Source organism: Danio rerio, chromosome 17 (assembly GCF_052040795.2).
Source record: "Danio rerio strain M-AB ecotype USA chromosome 17, GRCz13ab, whole genome shotgun sequence".
NCBI classification, from domain to species: Eukaryota; Metazoa; Chordata; class Actinopteri; order Cypriniformes; family Danionidae; genus Danio; species Danio rerio.
The window spans coordinates 10,652,780-10,670,000 of NC_141037.1; the positions used below are offsets into that span (position 1 = coordinate 10,652,780).

General features: G+C 36.9%; 1 protein-coding gene and 1 long non-coding RNA gene across 11 annotated transcripts in view; both read left to right on the forward strand.

The window, feature by feature from the left end:
* npas3 (neuronal PAS domain protein 3) overlaps positions 1 to 17,221 on the forward strand; it is a 609,585-nt gene that overhangs the window by 232,248 nt on the left and 360,116 nt on the right. The window lies entirely within an intron of this gene.
* On the forward strand, positions 7,236 to 12,027 carry LOC147839930 (uncharacterized). Its single transcript, XR_015513016.1, has 3 exons — positions 7,236 to 9,618; positions 9,711 to 10,118; positions 10,170 to 12,027. It is a non-coding gene; the product is annotated as an uncharacterized LOC147839930 (long non-coding RNA).

Genomic DNA, 17,221 nt, shown 5'->3' on the forward strand with positions numbered 1-17,221 from the left:
TAGCCCTCAATTGTAAGGGCCAAGGGGAAGGGGAAGAGGTAGAGGTACAAACAATAGACTTGGGATTGGGCCTTGATGTACAAAAGTGCCCATATATATTATGCTGCGTTACCGCGAGACTATTATGCCGCAAAAAAAAAAAAATATATATATATATATCACAGTTAATCTATTCATGAAGTTAGGTTGAGAGCTGGGTCTATTCTACGCAAGCTATGACTTTCACCTTGATACTTTACTCACATGTATACCTGACAGGTGAGCCGTCTGACAAAAAAAGTGCCCTTCTGAATTAAATCAGCAGGATGCCTGACTTTAACTGCAGTTCGGCATTTTCACTTTAGTTCATGAACATTTCATTCATGCCGCCGTGACAAACTGGGATATTAGACGCAAATAAGAAGTAAGGACTGGTGAGAGTGTTACGGAATATAATAACACATGCCAAATGAAAAGAAAAAAACTTCAGCATTTCACGATGTGTGTGTTTGTGTGTGTGTGTGTGTGTGTTAGTGGATCTTGTCTCAAAATGCGGCGAAAAGTCCTACGTGACGGTAATAGTTTGATTGCGGTGTTTACTTCAATAATGTCACTAATATATGCATACTCGACATGTCTTATTTACATTTCTGTTCAGTTCACTTATGACTTAAGTCGGATTAACGCCTGTTTCACACCACAAGCGTCAGCGGCGCGTGAGCAGAGCGTGAGCAGCGCGTATGTCGAGCAGTAGCAGCACGCAGGCGTTTGCCTTTCACACCAGCTGCGTCTGCAGCGCGCAGCTCTTCGGCAGCTGCTGCTGAGATCAACCTATCTCTGTCTATTATATCTAGTTACCCCTCTATATACAAATACACTTTTTAAACTTTTCATCTGTACCAAGGCCCCTCCTATGCTGTTTCATTAACCTGCAAATGTTTATTTTACAAATTTTATAGATCAAATAGTACTGTATGCTTCTAAAGCTAACTTATATGAGAATTGTCTACAGTCAGAAGACAATCGCCTGTGATATCATGTCATTTGTTTTTTGATTATCAGGTTGCTGTAGACCTAGTTATAATAATATTTATACAATATAGTTATAACGATATTTATACTTGATCAAACTAGTGTTAATTTCTCCGCTTTAGTGATGTCCAGCGGCAGAATAACAGCTCGTTAATTCATGCTCGTGCAGATGATGAGACGGACGAAAGTAATTAATGCATGCCATTCTTTTACTTATTTTCGTGTTGTCAGATTCACAGAGCAAACAGCTCCCGGTAGGAATAATTCGAGTGAACATAAAACAAAGCCGATTAAAACTTTCTTGCTCTGCTAGCTGCACAGAACACAGCGAGCTCACATAATCCAGCATGCGTGTCGCACTACACTACCCACAATACACTTCGCTATGGACTACAAATCCCGTAAATATTCCATTTCCCCTCTCCTACAACACTAGTGTGCAACTTAAGCAAAACTGATAGTAAAATAGTTTTACATTTGGTTTTGTAGTTCGGGCCTAAATAAATGTTTGTTGCCGTTTTTAATCGTTTTAAGTTCATTTGAATGACTATATATAAACCATTTGACATTATTAACGTATTTATTGGGTAAAATTGTTAGTTTTTTACTGTCATTCAATGTGTTTTGGTCATTCTCAATGCACTGTCACTTTAATTGAGCGTGAGCAGCGCGTCAAAAATAGACCCAGCGCCGAAACTATCGCTGCACTGCTGCTTCGGCGACGCTCACGCCTCGCTCTGACGCGCTGCTGCTGCGTGCGGTATGAAAGCTCTAATCTGTTAACATGGACGCCGAAAACACACGCGCTGCTCACGCGCCGCTGACGCTTGCGGTGTGAAACAGGCGTAAGGTAATCAAAAATCGCTGTTTGCCTCGTAGACTCTTAATCAGAGCATTGTCTTAATCATATTAAAATGGTATTAAAGTATTGTTGCCCATGTCAACATACTCAATGTTCGACTCAACCACACCATCAGGGCTCTGCAAACTTGGCTTTGCGAAGCACCATTTTCTGTTTGTACCTACATCAAAAGCAAGTATGCTGCGGCTCATGCTTATTGACAGTAGAAGATGATTGTTCTCACAGAAAAGGGGAGGAGGTCCTAAAAGTTTGAAAACCCCTGCTTTAAGCCCCTTATAAAAGTGATTTTTGCGTAATAGCTCTGCTTTAAAAATAACTACTAGAAAGCCCAACCTGTTTGAGTTTCTTTCTTCTGTAGATCCTTTGAATAATTTTGACTTTTCTTGGTCCCCAGAAGGAAAACGGCTCATAAAAATCACAGAATGAAGTATTTTGAAAGTGTGACAATGCACATAGTTTGGTATGGTTAGGTTAAGGGGTTGGGTTGAGGTAGGGGGATCGATTATACAGTCTGCGCAAAGAAAAACAAAAAACATCATTAAGTCTTTATAGAAAATAAATCAAACTCAACATTGTGAATCCTGCGATGTGACTATTGTGAATGTGCACGTTGCAATATTGATGCTGTAACGATATATTGTGTAGCGCTATATAACATCATCCTTTATTTTGTGGGTCTGTGTGTACATCGTTGCGCCTTTAACATGAACACGTATTGGCTGACCACCCAGACATGACCAGCAGGTCCATATCCCAGCATTCCTGAGTCATGAATGGCCATCCGGCCCCTGTATGGCCAGCGGGTTTGCATTAGGGTCAACCTGCAGAGCCACTAAAGCAGTCCAGACGCGTGGTCCAGCTGCAGGCGAAAGCTGAGCTTGATTCTCCAGCCGCGCGTCCATCACGGTCAGCGCCGCTGGGACCCCGGCCCAGTCAATCAACACATCGCCCCAAGCGTCGCCGTCCCCCTCCATCCACACTCAATCACACTATCTGTCCTCACACGGTGGCCGCCGCTAATGAGAATGTATATGAAGGCATGAATAAAACATGAAATTCATTGTTTTTGGTAGCAGACGCTCTCGCCACGAGTAGCTTCTTGATGGAGGCTGCGTTTGAAGTCCCTCGCTGAATCGCCAGCGCCGTTTGATTAAATTTGTTGCTTGCTTTAAGTAATTAGAAAAGAACGGCGGTGTTGAGGCGTCCTTTGCTCTTGGACTGGAAATTACTTCATTTACCTTTTATCAGTTCCTGACCCAAGATTTGTTTATTCCTATGTTTTGTGTTTGTTTGTATGCTTATTTTGTTAAACTGACTGTGATTTTGGTAAAAAAAATAATAATAATAAAATAACACCTTTGCTTTGTTTTGTTTAATTGTGGGTTTAGTTGTGAATTTTTTTAAGTTTGGGTTTGGTTGGTTTGGTTTGGTTAGAGTTTGGGTTAGGGTTTGGTTTTGGTTTTGGTTTGGGATTTGGTTTGGTTTGGTTTGGTTTGGTTTGGGTTTGGGTTTGGGTTTTTGGTTTGGGTTCAGGTTTGGCTTGGTTTTGGGTTGGGTTGGGTTTGGTTTGGTTTTTTGTTGGGTTTGGTTTGGTCTGGGTTAGATTAGGTTTGGTTTGGTTTGGTTTGGGTTTGGGTTTAGGTTTGGGTCTGGTTTTTGTTTTGGTTCGGGTTTGGCTTGGTTTTGGCTTGGTTTTGGGTTGGGTTGGGTTTGGTTTGGTTTTTTGTTGGGTTTGGTTTGGTCTGGGTTAGGTTAGGTTAGGTTAGGTTAGGTTAGGTTAGGTTTGGTTTGGTTTGGTTTTGGTTTTGGTTTTGGTTTGGGTTTGGCTTGGTGTTGGGTTGGTGTTGGGTTGGGTTGAATTGGGTTAGGTTTGGTTTGGTTTTGTTTGGGTTAGGTTGGGTTGGGTTTGGTTTGGTTTGGTTGGGTTAGGTTTGGTTTGGTCTGGGTTTGGTTTGGTTTGGTTTGGTTTGGGTTTGGTTCTTTGTTTATTTTCTTATTTTTATTTTTATTCATTTTGGCATTACTTTTACGGTTTCTACCATTTTATGAATTAAAAATTCTGTCATTCTGGTTTTGGTTTGGTTTTGGTTTTGGTTTTGGTTTTGGTTTTGGGTTTGGGTCTGGTTTTGGTTTTGGGTTGGTTTTGGGTTGGGTTTGGGTCTGGTTTTGGTTTTGGTTTTGGTTTGGGTTCGGGTTTGGCTTGGTTTTGGGTTGGGTTTTGGTTTGGCTTTGGTTTGGTTTGGTCTGGGTTTGGTGTGGGTTTGGTTTTGGTTTTGGTTTGGGTCTGGTTTTGGTTTGGGTTTGGGTTTGTCTTGGTTTTGGGTTTGGTTTGGTTTGGATTTGGTTTTGGGTTTGGTTCTTCGTTTGTTTTTGTTTTTTGTTTATTTTTTTTTTGGCATTACTTTTACGGTTTCTACCAATCAATCGAAGCTGATTTTACATATTATTCTAAGGTAGTTTGCTGTAGAAATCTAGATTTTTTTATGTTTTCTACTTTTTAAAAAAAAGTAAAATTCTGCCAGTTTATTTGCCATAAAGTTTGACATTTCTTTTGTGAGAAATCTTACTTTTTAATGGTTTCCTCAAAATTTTTTTAAAGGAATAGTTCTGGCAACCACAGCTGCCAGTTTATTACCGTAAATTTTACAGATTTTTGACTGTGTACATTTTCTGCATCAGATAAAATGTGTGAAAAGCCAGTGAAAATTAACACAATTGACCTGAATTCCTGACTTTCCTCTTGCCTGGTAATGAATTATAGATTTGAAGAAACTTTTTTGTGGCACTGCATGAGTTTAATAAAGTCAGGCACAGTTGTGTGTTTGTTTTGAGTGCTGAATCGCAGGATAACTAGAGGGATTGGTTCAATAGTGGACTTTTTTTCCCCAGAAATAAACATCTTTTAGAGATCAGATCATATCAACGGTCCTTGTTTGATGCGGGATCATCTATCTGTGGACCAATAGCAGATAAGGGGTTTGTTCAGAAATATAATTCTGATGCTTAACTGAAATTTAAGGAGAAGACAATTTTGCATTAATTGATCATGAAATTCATTGTTTTTTGGCAGTGTGTTAAATGGGACAGCTAGTGTGATTGTTTCGCTAGCACACTTTTTTTCCAGAATGCATTCTTTTAAGATATTTAAACACAGTAGAAGATGAGTTAAAAAGTTTGAATACAGCTCTTGGCAATGTTATGATTCTGTCTAGAATGTATATATATATATATATATATATATATATATATATATATATATATATATATATATATATATATATATATATATATATATATATATATATAATTTTTTTTTTTTTTTTTTCTTCCATAAACAATTGGGGTTGAGCCATCTGCTTTGTGGGCTGATATCTGATGGGGCATGTCCAGATGGGTGTGTTGTTTGGTTAGTGTTGTCAGCAGTATTTGTCCAGTCATTTGCTTGTTTTGTTTTGTTTCATTTTATTTTGTGTTTTGCTTCTTTTTTTGTTTCACTTTGTTTTGTTTAAATTCATTTCGTGTTTTTTGTTTTGTTTTGTTTTGTTTCGTTTAGTTTCATTTAATGTTTTTTCTCTTTGTTTTGTTTCGTTTTATTTAATTTTTTTCACTTAATTTTGTTTTGTTTCAATTAATTCCTTGTTTTTTGTTTTTGTTTCGTTTTGTTTCGCTTTGTTTTGTTTCGTTTCATTTCGTGTTTTTTGTTTTGTTTTGTTTTCAAATTTCAATTCATTGTTTCCACCTATTTTTCATTCTGTCAAACCTGACTGTTTCTATTTAGTTTTTACTGTAGTTTTTTAAATTTTTAAAATTTTTTTTTCAATTAAAAATTCATTGTATTGTTTTCTATCTGTTTTTCCTGGGTTACCTTATGATAATTTGTCCAGAAATCAAATTCTTATGAGACCTTGAATAAAATGAGATGCCTTGATGTGAACTTGTTGTCTTGTGATGATCTGCATGTATTTCAGCTGCTAGTTTTAGAGGACAGCGGTTGTGTGTTGTTGTGTTAGCCTTGTGTCAGCAGTATTACACGTCCAGTCATTTCGCTCACTATCAGCTCTTAAGCTGCCAAGCCAATTACAGCTGGAGGAAACAGTGTGTAAATCCTCCTCCCGGATCCCCATTGTTTTGAGCAGGTCAGAGGAGCATGTTCAGCTGATTAATAATGCCTCTCTATTCTGTCTTTTCTGTTTTGTTTGGACGTCCTCCCGACGAGACGCATCTTTGCGAAGAGCGCAGTAGCGTTAATTGTGAGGATGAGAGCGAGGATCAGCGCTTCCCCGCGTCGCCCATGTGTTGTGGCAGCTTGCAGACAGTGGCGTAAAAGAGCTGATGTCATTAAATGATATCAACTTCAAGGCAGCACTGATCTCGTCTTTCTGTCCCGTTCTGTCTGTCTCTCGCGCTCCTTTTAAAGGATTCAAATTATGCAGATCCTTTAATTAAACTCTGCCGTAGTGAGTGAGTTTTTTCTTTCTCCCTCTGTGTTTGTTGATGGGAATTTGCATTGCATGAATGTGCGGTTGTGGTTGTGTCTGCAGGGTTTGTGTAATATAAACCACTTCCTTTCGTCTGACTGCTTCATTCACACTTGTTTCGGAGAACGCCGCCGCTAATGAAAACATTTGATGTTTATTACTTCTTAGAAAGCTGACATTTTGCTCTTATAAAACATTTTGAAATGTTTTGGTATTGTACAGTACGCAACAGTATATGATATACAGTAAGGTCATTATTTTACGTTTTGCCAGTTTAGTGGCTAATTCGTACGAATTCGTACGAGTTCAGTCGTACGAAATGGTACGATTTTAAAATCATTGGGGGATGAGCAAATCGTACTAAATTGTACAAATAAGATTGTACGAATTCATACGAATTAGCCACTAAATGAAAAAGTTATGAATTGCCGTGAGATTGTGTTGGTCGGTCTGTCTGTCTGTCTGTTTATCTATTTATACAAAAAGTCCTATGTGATTGTAAATTATTTAATTTAAATTAATTTATAATTATTTTATTTAACTTAACTAACTTAACTTTAATTTAATAAAATTTAGAATTTAATTTAATAAAATTTTTACTTAAAAAAATTAATTTGTAATTGTAAATAATTATTTTATCAGATCAATTCAAAATCACAATATCTTTGCGGTTATATATTATTTAATTTAATTTAATCTAATTTAATTTAATTTAATTTAATTTAATTTAATTTAATTTAATTTAATTTAATTTAATTTAATTTAATTTAATTTAATTTAATTTAATTTAATTTAATTTAATTTAATTTAATTTATTTATTTTATTTAATTAAGTTTTTATGTTTTTACTTTTAGGAAACTTATTTTGTAATAGTATGACTATTTGATAAGATCTATTTAAGATCACAATATCTTTGTGGTTTATGTAATATGAGAAGCGTGTTTAAGCTGCCATCACCAAAAAAGCCTGTTATTTAACAAATTAAACATGTTTCAGTAGTTCAGCCAATCGGTGTATCTCTAATTGTTTATAACATTCTGAAATGTATGTTATTTCTGAACTTAACTGTTTTCCCAGTGCATTGTGGGATTGCACAGGAATTTCTTTCCTGCCTCTTGTGTTGGTTTAAAGGCTGGGATGACGGTATAGCAGAATCAGGTAATGATTGCCCAGCATGTGGAAGTGGGCGTTGTGTTGTGGCACAGGGCTGTAAGGAGGGCCGACATTAGCATTTAAAACCCAAACAAGCACAGAGAATCACAGCCCACAATCCAAACACACAGTCTGTGATTTCAGCTCGCTGGACGGAGCCGTTCCTAGAAGCTCAAAAGGGGCCGAGAAAGTCCTTAATTGACAATTTCTTGAAAATTGCTAAGGGGTGGAAAACAAAAGACTAGCCTTGGGTTGCCAGAGTGTAATAAAGCATTTCTCATCACTGTCTATGTGATTGAGCCTATACAAAATCGATTTATTTCCCGGGTAACTCACAATAATTGAAATACAGACAACGTTTGGTTCCAATTTACCAGCAATAAAGTTGTAATGGGGTTTTCTCTGCAATTTTAGACCTAATACACTCATTCTAAAGAGCAGTATTTTTGCCAGTCGAACAAATAGCATCACTGAGGCTTACAACCAGTAATAGGCCCACATTGATGCACACATTAAACTTGTTAAATCAATTCGGTAGACACTTTCTAAAATGGACTGTCGTTTCTCTCTCTCTCTGGCGTGTGCGCAGTCAGCTCATGGCCTCCACACGTATCAATCACTGGCGCTCATCCCCAATGATTCAGCCCTTTTAGTTAGTCATTATTTATGCTTCAAAGACACGGAGGGTGAAAAAAATACAAAAAAACACAACAAACCTGACTTGAGGATGTATTTATAGAACTGGGGGTTTTCGAGACGAGGAGAAGCTGGGTGCACATTAAAATTCGGTTCTTATGGATTTTGCTGTTTAACTGTTCAAGATGTTTCTGGCTTGGTTTCCAAAGGGCAGCTGAGCCAAAACCGCGGATACATCTGTCAGCAAGGAGTTCAGATGGGAACAGAAGAGACGATGCTTTAATGCTGTTTAATGAATGACAAGATAAACTGTTTCCAATAGTAAGATCAATATGGGTGCTATACTATATAAGCAACCCATGCTCATTCTGATTATGTACCCCTATATACATTTCTGGAGAGAGCAAAATAGGTCCCTGGAGCTACTTTTTTTTTCTTCAGTATTTGTTTTCGCGATCGCCAGAGGCCGCTGTGTATGCTTTTTCAGTTTTTAAATTTCTTTTGCGAGTGTTATTCATGCCTGCTGTTCTCACGTAAATCCATAAGAGGCCGCTGTCGACTGACTGACCAATTGACCGATTCCTTCACCCTCCCCCTTCCCTAAATTCAACCAATAGTGTTTTAAACAGCGCCTATTGACCCGCCCACCCCTTTCCCTAAACCCAACTGCAGTGTATTAAAAAGCAATTAAGAAAAAAGAAGCTGCACGATTTTTTACCACATTTTCAGATTTTACCACATTCTTACAGTTATTTACTTTTTTCATTTTTTAGATTTTGTTTTTGTCTTACCTGCCTTCTGGAACCGTTCTTCACCGGACTCGAACCCTGTTGTCGTGGTCAACTCCGCTCTGCGTCTCAAGTGCGCCAACGTTCATGTCAAGCTATCAGGCAAACTTTTAAGAGCGGAAATACGGATATCCATACGAAAATGAGCGGTCAACTGCTAAGTGAGAAAAGGAACGGCGTCATACATAATTTGCGATTTCCTGAAACGTATATAGGGCTAAGTTTTCAGAATGAGCCTATGTTTCGAAAAAGTATTTGAGACTTCAATTCTACGAGTTTCAAAAAGCATCGCGACTCTGTTGAATCGACTCTGAGCTTGACTTTTAACAGCAGGTGGTGCTCTAGGCTAGAATTTTTTTACAACATATTATGCTTTAGGCTAGTTATTTTAATGTCAGATGGTGCTCTGGGCTAGATTTTAACAGCACACGGCAACCTAGGCTAGTTTTTTGAACAGTAGATGACACTCAAGGCTAGTTTTTAAAAGTAGATCGCAATCTAAGATAGTTTTAAACAAAAGACGGTGCTCTAGGCTAGTTTTTAAAAATAGTGGGGCGCTCTAGACTAGTTTTTAACAGTTGATAAAGTTCTAGGCTTTTTTCTTTTACCAGCCAATGGCGCTCTAGGCTAGTTTTTATCAGCCAATGGTGCTCTATGTTACTTTTTACCAGTCAATAGCATTCTAGACTAGTTTTTAAAAACCAAATGGTGGTCTAGGATAGTTTTTAAAAGCAGGTGGTGCTCTAGGCAAGTTTTTACCAGCCAATGGTGCTCTAGGCTAGTTTTTAATGGCAGATGGTGCTTTAGGCAAGTTTTTAACAGCAGACAGCAATCTAGGCTAGTTTTTAACAGTAGATGGCACTCTAAGCTAGTTTTTAAAAGTAGATGGCAATCTGGGCTAGTTTTTAACAGCAGATGGTATTCTAGGCTAGTTTTCAACAGTAGATGGTGCTCTAGGCTAGTATTTACCAGCCAATGGTGTTCTATGTTACTTCTTAAACACCAGATGGTGCTCTTGGCTAGTTTTTAAGAGCAGGTCATCCTCTAGGGTAGGGCTGCGTACAAAATCGCATACTTTCATATTATATAGTATGCTAAAAACAGTACGAGAGCCTAGTATTATGTCTGAATTCATATCATTTGAGACATCGTACATCCCAGTTTTTTCATACTACTCACATTCATGCTGTGTACAACATACTTTTCTAATGGGCGAGTAGTACATTTATAATCGAATGCAGTATCTATTGAGCCGTAGATGATTTCGGATACAGCTCGTGTTTTATCAGCCGATAGCACTCAAGGCTAGTTTTTGCCATCCAAATACGCTCTAGGCTAGTTTATCACAGCAGATGGCACTCTAGGCTAGCTTTTAACAGCAGACGGCACTCTAGAATAGTTTTACCAGCCAATGTCACTCTTGGCTAGTTTTTAACACCAGAGGTGATCTAGGCTAGTTTTTAACATCAGATGGTGCTCTAGGCTAGTTTGTAAAAGTAGATTGCAATCTAGGCTAGTTTTAAACAGCAGACAGTGCTCTAGGCTGTTTTTTTTTAAGAGTAGATGGTGCTCTATGCTAGTTTTTTAACACCAGATGGTGCTCTAGGCTGTTTTAGCCAAAGGTGCTCTATGCTAGTTTTTACCAGCCAATGGTGTTCTTATAGAGTTGATCTATGATAGTTTTTGCCATCCATTAATGCTCTAGGCTAGTTTTTAACACGAGATGGTGGTCTATTGTAGTTTTTAGCACCAGATGGTGCTCTAGGCTAGTTTTTAACAATAGGTGGTGCTCTAGGCTAGTTTTCACTCTCCAGTGATGCTATAGGCTAGTTTTCAATAGCAGATTGTGCTGTAGGCTAGTTTTTCACAGCCAATGTCACTCTAGTCTACTTTTCAACACCAGAGGTGGTAGGCTAGTTTTACCAGCTGATGGTGTTCTAGGCTAGTTTGTAAAAGTGGATAGCAATCGAGGCTAGTTTTAAACAGCAGGCAGTGCTCTAGGCTATTTTTAACAGTAGATGGCGCTCTATGCTAGTTTTTAACAGCCGATGGTGGTCTAGACTAGTTTATACCAGACAATGGTGCTCTAAGCTAGTTTTTACCAGGCAATGGCGTTCTAGGCTAGTTTTTAAACACCAGAGGTGGTCTAGGCTAGTTTTTTACCAGCTGATGGAGCTCTAGGCTAGTTTTTGACACCCAAAAACTCTCTAGGCTAGTTTTTAGCACCAGATGGTGCTACAGGCTAGTTTTTACCAGCCAATGCCACTTTAGGATAGTTTTAACCGCAGATGGTGCTCTAGGCTAATTTTTACCATTCAATGTCACTCTAGGCTAGTTTTTAGCACCAGATGGTGCTACAGGCTAGTTTTTTACCAGCCAATGCCACTTCAGGATAGTTTTAACAGCATATGGTGCTCTAGGCTAATTTTTACCATTCAATGTCACTCTAGGCTAGTTTTTAACACCAGATGGTGCTCTTAGCTAGTTTTAACAGTAGATGCCACTCTTAGCTAGTTTTGAACAGCAGATGCCACTCTTGGCTACATTTTAACAACAGATAGTTCTCTAGGCTAATTTTTCTAGTGTTTTTTAGGCCAACCCTGTTCCTGGAAGCACACCAACAGTTCATATTTTGGATGTCTCCCTTTTATGAACCAATCATTTTAGGTTTTTGAGTCTAGACACACACAAGACACTCATTCATTGCACATTGCACACACACATTGCACACACACAAGACACAGCATTCATTGCTGTACATCGCGTTTTTTTTTTTTTTGAAAGGTTAATGTCCTCAGAACAGCATCATGTAGAGCACATTTAGTCCATCAAGAAAATAGTGTTGATTTATGGGTGGTTATTCATTTGTTTACCTCACAGTTTTTTCCAGAGACCTAATGTTTACATTGTTTACTATGTCACTGACATGCGAAAAGGGCTTATTTGTAGTAAAATAAGACGATGTCATGGCTTACAGTGTTACAAATAAAATGAGACTACAAACTGAATGAGGAGTCAAAGTTATAATTACCAAAATCTAACCTAAGCAGTTGAGTGTTATCTATGCTATCTATGAGCCTCTTTTAGCAAGTGACTTACTTTCTAGTTTGACTGATGAGGAATTGAGCCAATGGGTGGACGATTCTTTTGATATATGGTGACGTTTATTCATCTGTTGGACATGTTGTTGTTTTACTGCTCTTTGCGCACAGTCACTGATTCAGTGCTGCTGCCAATCATTACTTGATGTGACGCACATGTCCTTCATGGCTTAATGCTAGCAGTTCAAGTTAAAACGAGGACGTTAGGGACTTTGGATATACTCCACAACTTCTGGTTGACATGGACTTTAAACAGCAAGCAAAGAACTCTTCTTGTAAAACATATTCCACTATAGTCTTTATTTACAACTTCATTTGTAGACACTAGAACTGTTCTCCCCCCCTGCAGCGATCCGCCACTGTGCTGTATTATCATGTATGAGTTTGTAGGCTGCAGGGTGAAGGCGATGGCCGCTGTTGTAGCGTCAGTGTAGCGGCTGCTATTGTGCTGGTACACAGGTACAGTAATTAAACTGTCTTACCGCCCAATCCCCTCTGCCTGCCAGCTGCTGATGTATTATAGAGACATTCAGCTAATCGATTAAAAGTGCTCAGACAGGGGAGATGTTTGACAGCCCTGCGCTAAGATGAAATTAGTGTGTATGTGTGTGTGAGAAAGCCCACGAGTGACCGCAGCCCTATGGGAGCACACACACACACACTGTATGTGCTGATACGCGTGTAATTAGGAGCGCCACGTTTCGACAAGATTTCCAAATGATCCCGAACGCATACGGAAAAAAAGGACATAGGGGTAAAAAAAAAAACAAGGAGGAATCCGGGGGGCGAGGAATGCAGCGGAGGAGGCTTTCCAACAAACTTGGCCTCCATCCAGCATGGCTGAAAATTACATGAAATTATTCAGCTGCCGGGGAATGTGAAATCGCACTAATTGGCTTTTGAAGTAGCCCGTGTGTGTGCGGCTGGAAAGGCCAAGGCTGGCCGCGGTTTGGCCCGCTCGGGAGCTCAATCGATTTCACAGCTGATATTTCTTCGAATCAACACTTATTTTACATTGCACGCGGGGGCTCCTTTTAAATGCAAATCTGGTGAAAACTGCACTTGTTGGTCCGAGCGCAAACAAGTCGAGAGGGTGTGCGCAAACATGGAAATCAGCTGAATTTTATTTACTTCAAAAGACCGGGCGCCGACCGCTCGCTTTCGAGAGCGAACCTGGTAAACATTTGCAGTTTGCCTTCTTCCAACTGTTCCGCCAAACAAATCTCTAAAAAATGCAATGTGTGTTTTATTAGCCGCCTGCGTCCCGGAGCAGAACATGGATTTTACAGTGGGTGAAAAAAAGAGGGCTTGTATGTATACTGGACCCCTGAGGATCAGTCTCAACAAACCTGTCTGCATTTCATCCACAAATCATGAGGAAAGAAATGGGTAGCCAGAGTGTATTTGATAACACTTTACTTGAAGCATTTAAGTATAATGCATAATGTAGCTATTCCTCATGTGTCAGGGAATAGGCATATATTTTAATACATAATATTGTAATACATACAAAATGTGCATATGTGTGTGTAGGCATATATATTTAAGCATAAGCCGGTGATCTTGATTTACACCCTTATTTTTGTATGTTATCAATAACTTTACTGTTTGTTTGCATTATTTTACAATACCACCTTTATTAAAACAACTTTATTATATGTCAAATAAATATTATTAGTTGCTGTACTGATCTGTTCAATATTAGGTGCTTAGAAAATGGTAGACTAAATAAATAAATAAACAATAATTAACAAATAAATAATTTAATTTGCACATTACACAGCACCATCAGAAAGAGCTTTATTGCCAGGTATGTTCACACATATGAGGAACTTGTTTTTGTGACATAGCTTCTACAGTGCAACAGAATTACCGAGACAGAATAAAAAAACAGATAAAAAAATAATTTATAAATAGAAGTAAGTAGTGACTGCAAATATACAAACTGACCTGGGGTGCATTTCCCAAAACCATCGTTAGCCAACTAAGGTTGCAAGTTTGATCGTTACAAACATAGTTTCCCAAATTAAATTCGCAAGCTGCGTCGCAAACTGAAGCACTCGCAGCTACACCTCTGGAGCTGTAGTTAGAAACATAGTTCCTGGCTGTGTTCTATTCCCACTTATCCCCCCTATGTCTTATTCATTTAGAACATTTTAACATTCAAAGTTGGAATGATTAAAATAAAAAAAGCATTAAGGTCATGACTCTTAGGTGTATTTTGCTTTCAAAGTATTTTTACAGTTCAGTTTTAACGACCTTCATGTTTACAATTGTGCTGTCTTGGCATTGGGCTTTGAAAACATTGATGTCATTTTGAACACAGCCTTATGGCGAAAGCTATAGGTGACCTATTATTTAAAAGCGGAATTTATGTTACGTCTCCAAAGCTTGTGAAAACAAAAAGCATACGTTAATTCTTTTAATTTATAGTAGGTTATTTGTTAAGTTTCTGTACTGTATATGACATGGGCCTGCTGGTTACTTTCTGCTGTGGTTTACAAATGTTAAATTGTAAAAGTAGACTTTTCTTAAAAAAATAAATAAATAAATAAATCCTACAAAATAATAATAATAATAATAATAATAATAATAATCATCATTAATATTATTAAAGTATATATTTTTTCATTTCTAATGCATACTAAATATTAAATCAAATTTCTTAATAAATTGCTTCATTATTTATTTATTTAAATAATTTATATATTATATGAGAAAAGCCGCTAAACGCCTATGACAGAAAAATCTGCTATTTCCTGAGAACCAATAAGGAGGCACAAATCAAATCATATGTTTCAATTTAACGACGCACCGATACGCCGGCTTGTATGAGGAGACTCTTTTATTTCTTTTTCGATTTCGATTTTAAAAGTCGGAGTTTGATGAACTGGATGAGCCTGTCTGACTATCAGTGAATGGCAAATGAAAACGCCCCTTACCTCAAAACTCTGAAAAAAGAAAACACAATGTGCAGTCGAAAGTGTAACATGCATTTATAATGTTTGTTTGCACAGCGACCCTACTTTGAATGAGTCCGATTTACTATACATTAAACTGAAACTCCGTTTCAAGAAAGACGAAGTTAGAATTCTGGTCTTTTATCCCACATGGATGCTATGAAGATAAACAAGAGACCAAGACCTTGAGTATGGTGAGAATGATACTTGAATTATCTGAGAGGCATCCCTTTTTGCCCAGTAGGCCTACTCCGTGTCTTATTTGCTAATTTAAGCAATTTTTTAAAAGATAAAAATAATGTATAAAACTGTACATTATTTATATTACTTCATAATACCTATACGTCTGATAAGCTTTTTATATTAATGGACAATGCACAGATATTTATGTTTCACAATGTTTTTACACTACATTATTTAAATCTACCAAGCTTAGTTTACAATGTTTGCAATGTTTACATTCCTCTACTTACATTAAATCTAAATCCCAAATATCAGAAATGATAACAGATTGTTAAGATTTGATTAATGTCAGTTTAAATGTTATCGATTAATGCACTTGACAGATTTCATTCATTCATTTTTCTTCTGCTTTTTCCCTGGTTTATCACAGTGGAATGAACCGCCACTTACTTGACTGATGTATTTTTAATTTCAGTTGGTTTCTATAATGTGTTTTATGTTTGGTAAAATAATTTCTAATAGCATGTTTAGTGATTTTTTTTAAACTAATTACACTGTCTTGTACCACTAGGTGGATTTAGAGGGTTTGCATAAAAAGCAGAAGTGAGTTTAGCTGGCTTTGATGCAAAGGAAAATCTATTTCGTTAAAAACCAAAGAATTGTGTAAAGTGACATTTGTGGAAAAAAGCTGTTTGATTTACTAGCTAATAACCTTATCATTACATATAAAATGAAACTTCTGAACCTTGTCAGAGGAGCGTAATAGAAAAGTCTTATTTACAAGAAAAGTCTGATGGATTTATAATTACTTATTACTTATATATTACAACAATAAATGATATAATAGAGTATAATATAATAGTAAAATAAAAATAAACAGTAAAAATTAATAAACAATATTATACTGCAATATTTATTTTTCGTCATTATAATATTACTTTTTTTGTATGTACTGTTGTCATTCTTGGAGTAAATTGTGACTTAAAATCTATCCATTAATGCACCCTTAGAAAATGTAATGCATTAAAACAAGACAAACTAAATTACTTAATTAAATAAAAAATAAAGAAACAATTATTTTTTTTATTATATAAAGTTGAAGTGAGAATTATTAGCCCCCCTGATTTATTAGTCCCCTGGTTATTTTTTCCCCCTTTTTCTGTTAGACTTAGAGAAGATGTCTTCAGCACATTTCTAATCATAATAGTTTTAATAGCAAATTTTTAATAACTGATTTATTTTATCTTTGCCATGATGACAGTAAATAATATTTTACCAGATATGTTTAAGACACTTCTATACAGCTTAAAGTGACATTAAACCGATTAACTAGGTTAATTAGGTTAATTAGGCAGGTTAGGGTAATTATGCAAGTTATTATATAATGATGGTTTGTTCTGTAGATTATCGAAATAAAAAATAGCTTAAATGGGCTAATAATTTTGACCTTAAAACGGCTTTTAAAAATTGAAAGTTGCTTTTATTCTAGCTGAAATAAAGCAATTAAGACTTTCTTCAAAAGAAAAAAAATATTATCAGACATACTGTGAAAATTTCCTTGCTCTGTTCATCATCATTTGGGTAATATTTATAAAGAAAAAAACATTCAAAGGGGGGCTAATAATTCTGAATTCAATTGTAACTTTCTTTTTTTTGTTTTCATTGTTGCCATTTTTGGCGTAGAATGTGACCAATGCATGTTTTTTTTAAAGATGTAAAGTCTAATATCACTGCTGTTGGGTGTAGAAAGTCACCTTTCTTTCTATAGTGCTTCATACAATACAAAGTTAAAAAAAGCTTCACAAATCAGATCTAAAAGACAAGTCAGAAATTCAGTGTTGCTTTAGTTCAGATCCGAACAATATCATTAAAATATTAACTCCTCGATGCCGGCTCCATCTGTTTAATTAAACATAGGCCTGTCAAGCTTTTGAACGTTTGACTAAAGCAATGTCGCGTTATCATCAGCTGTCTCGTATTGTACTGGAATCAGATGAAAGCTCAATAGTGTTTGAGTCATCATCAAATAATGTGGTAAAAGTGTGTACT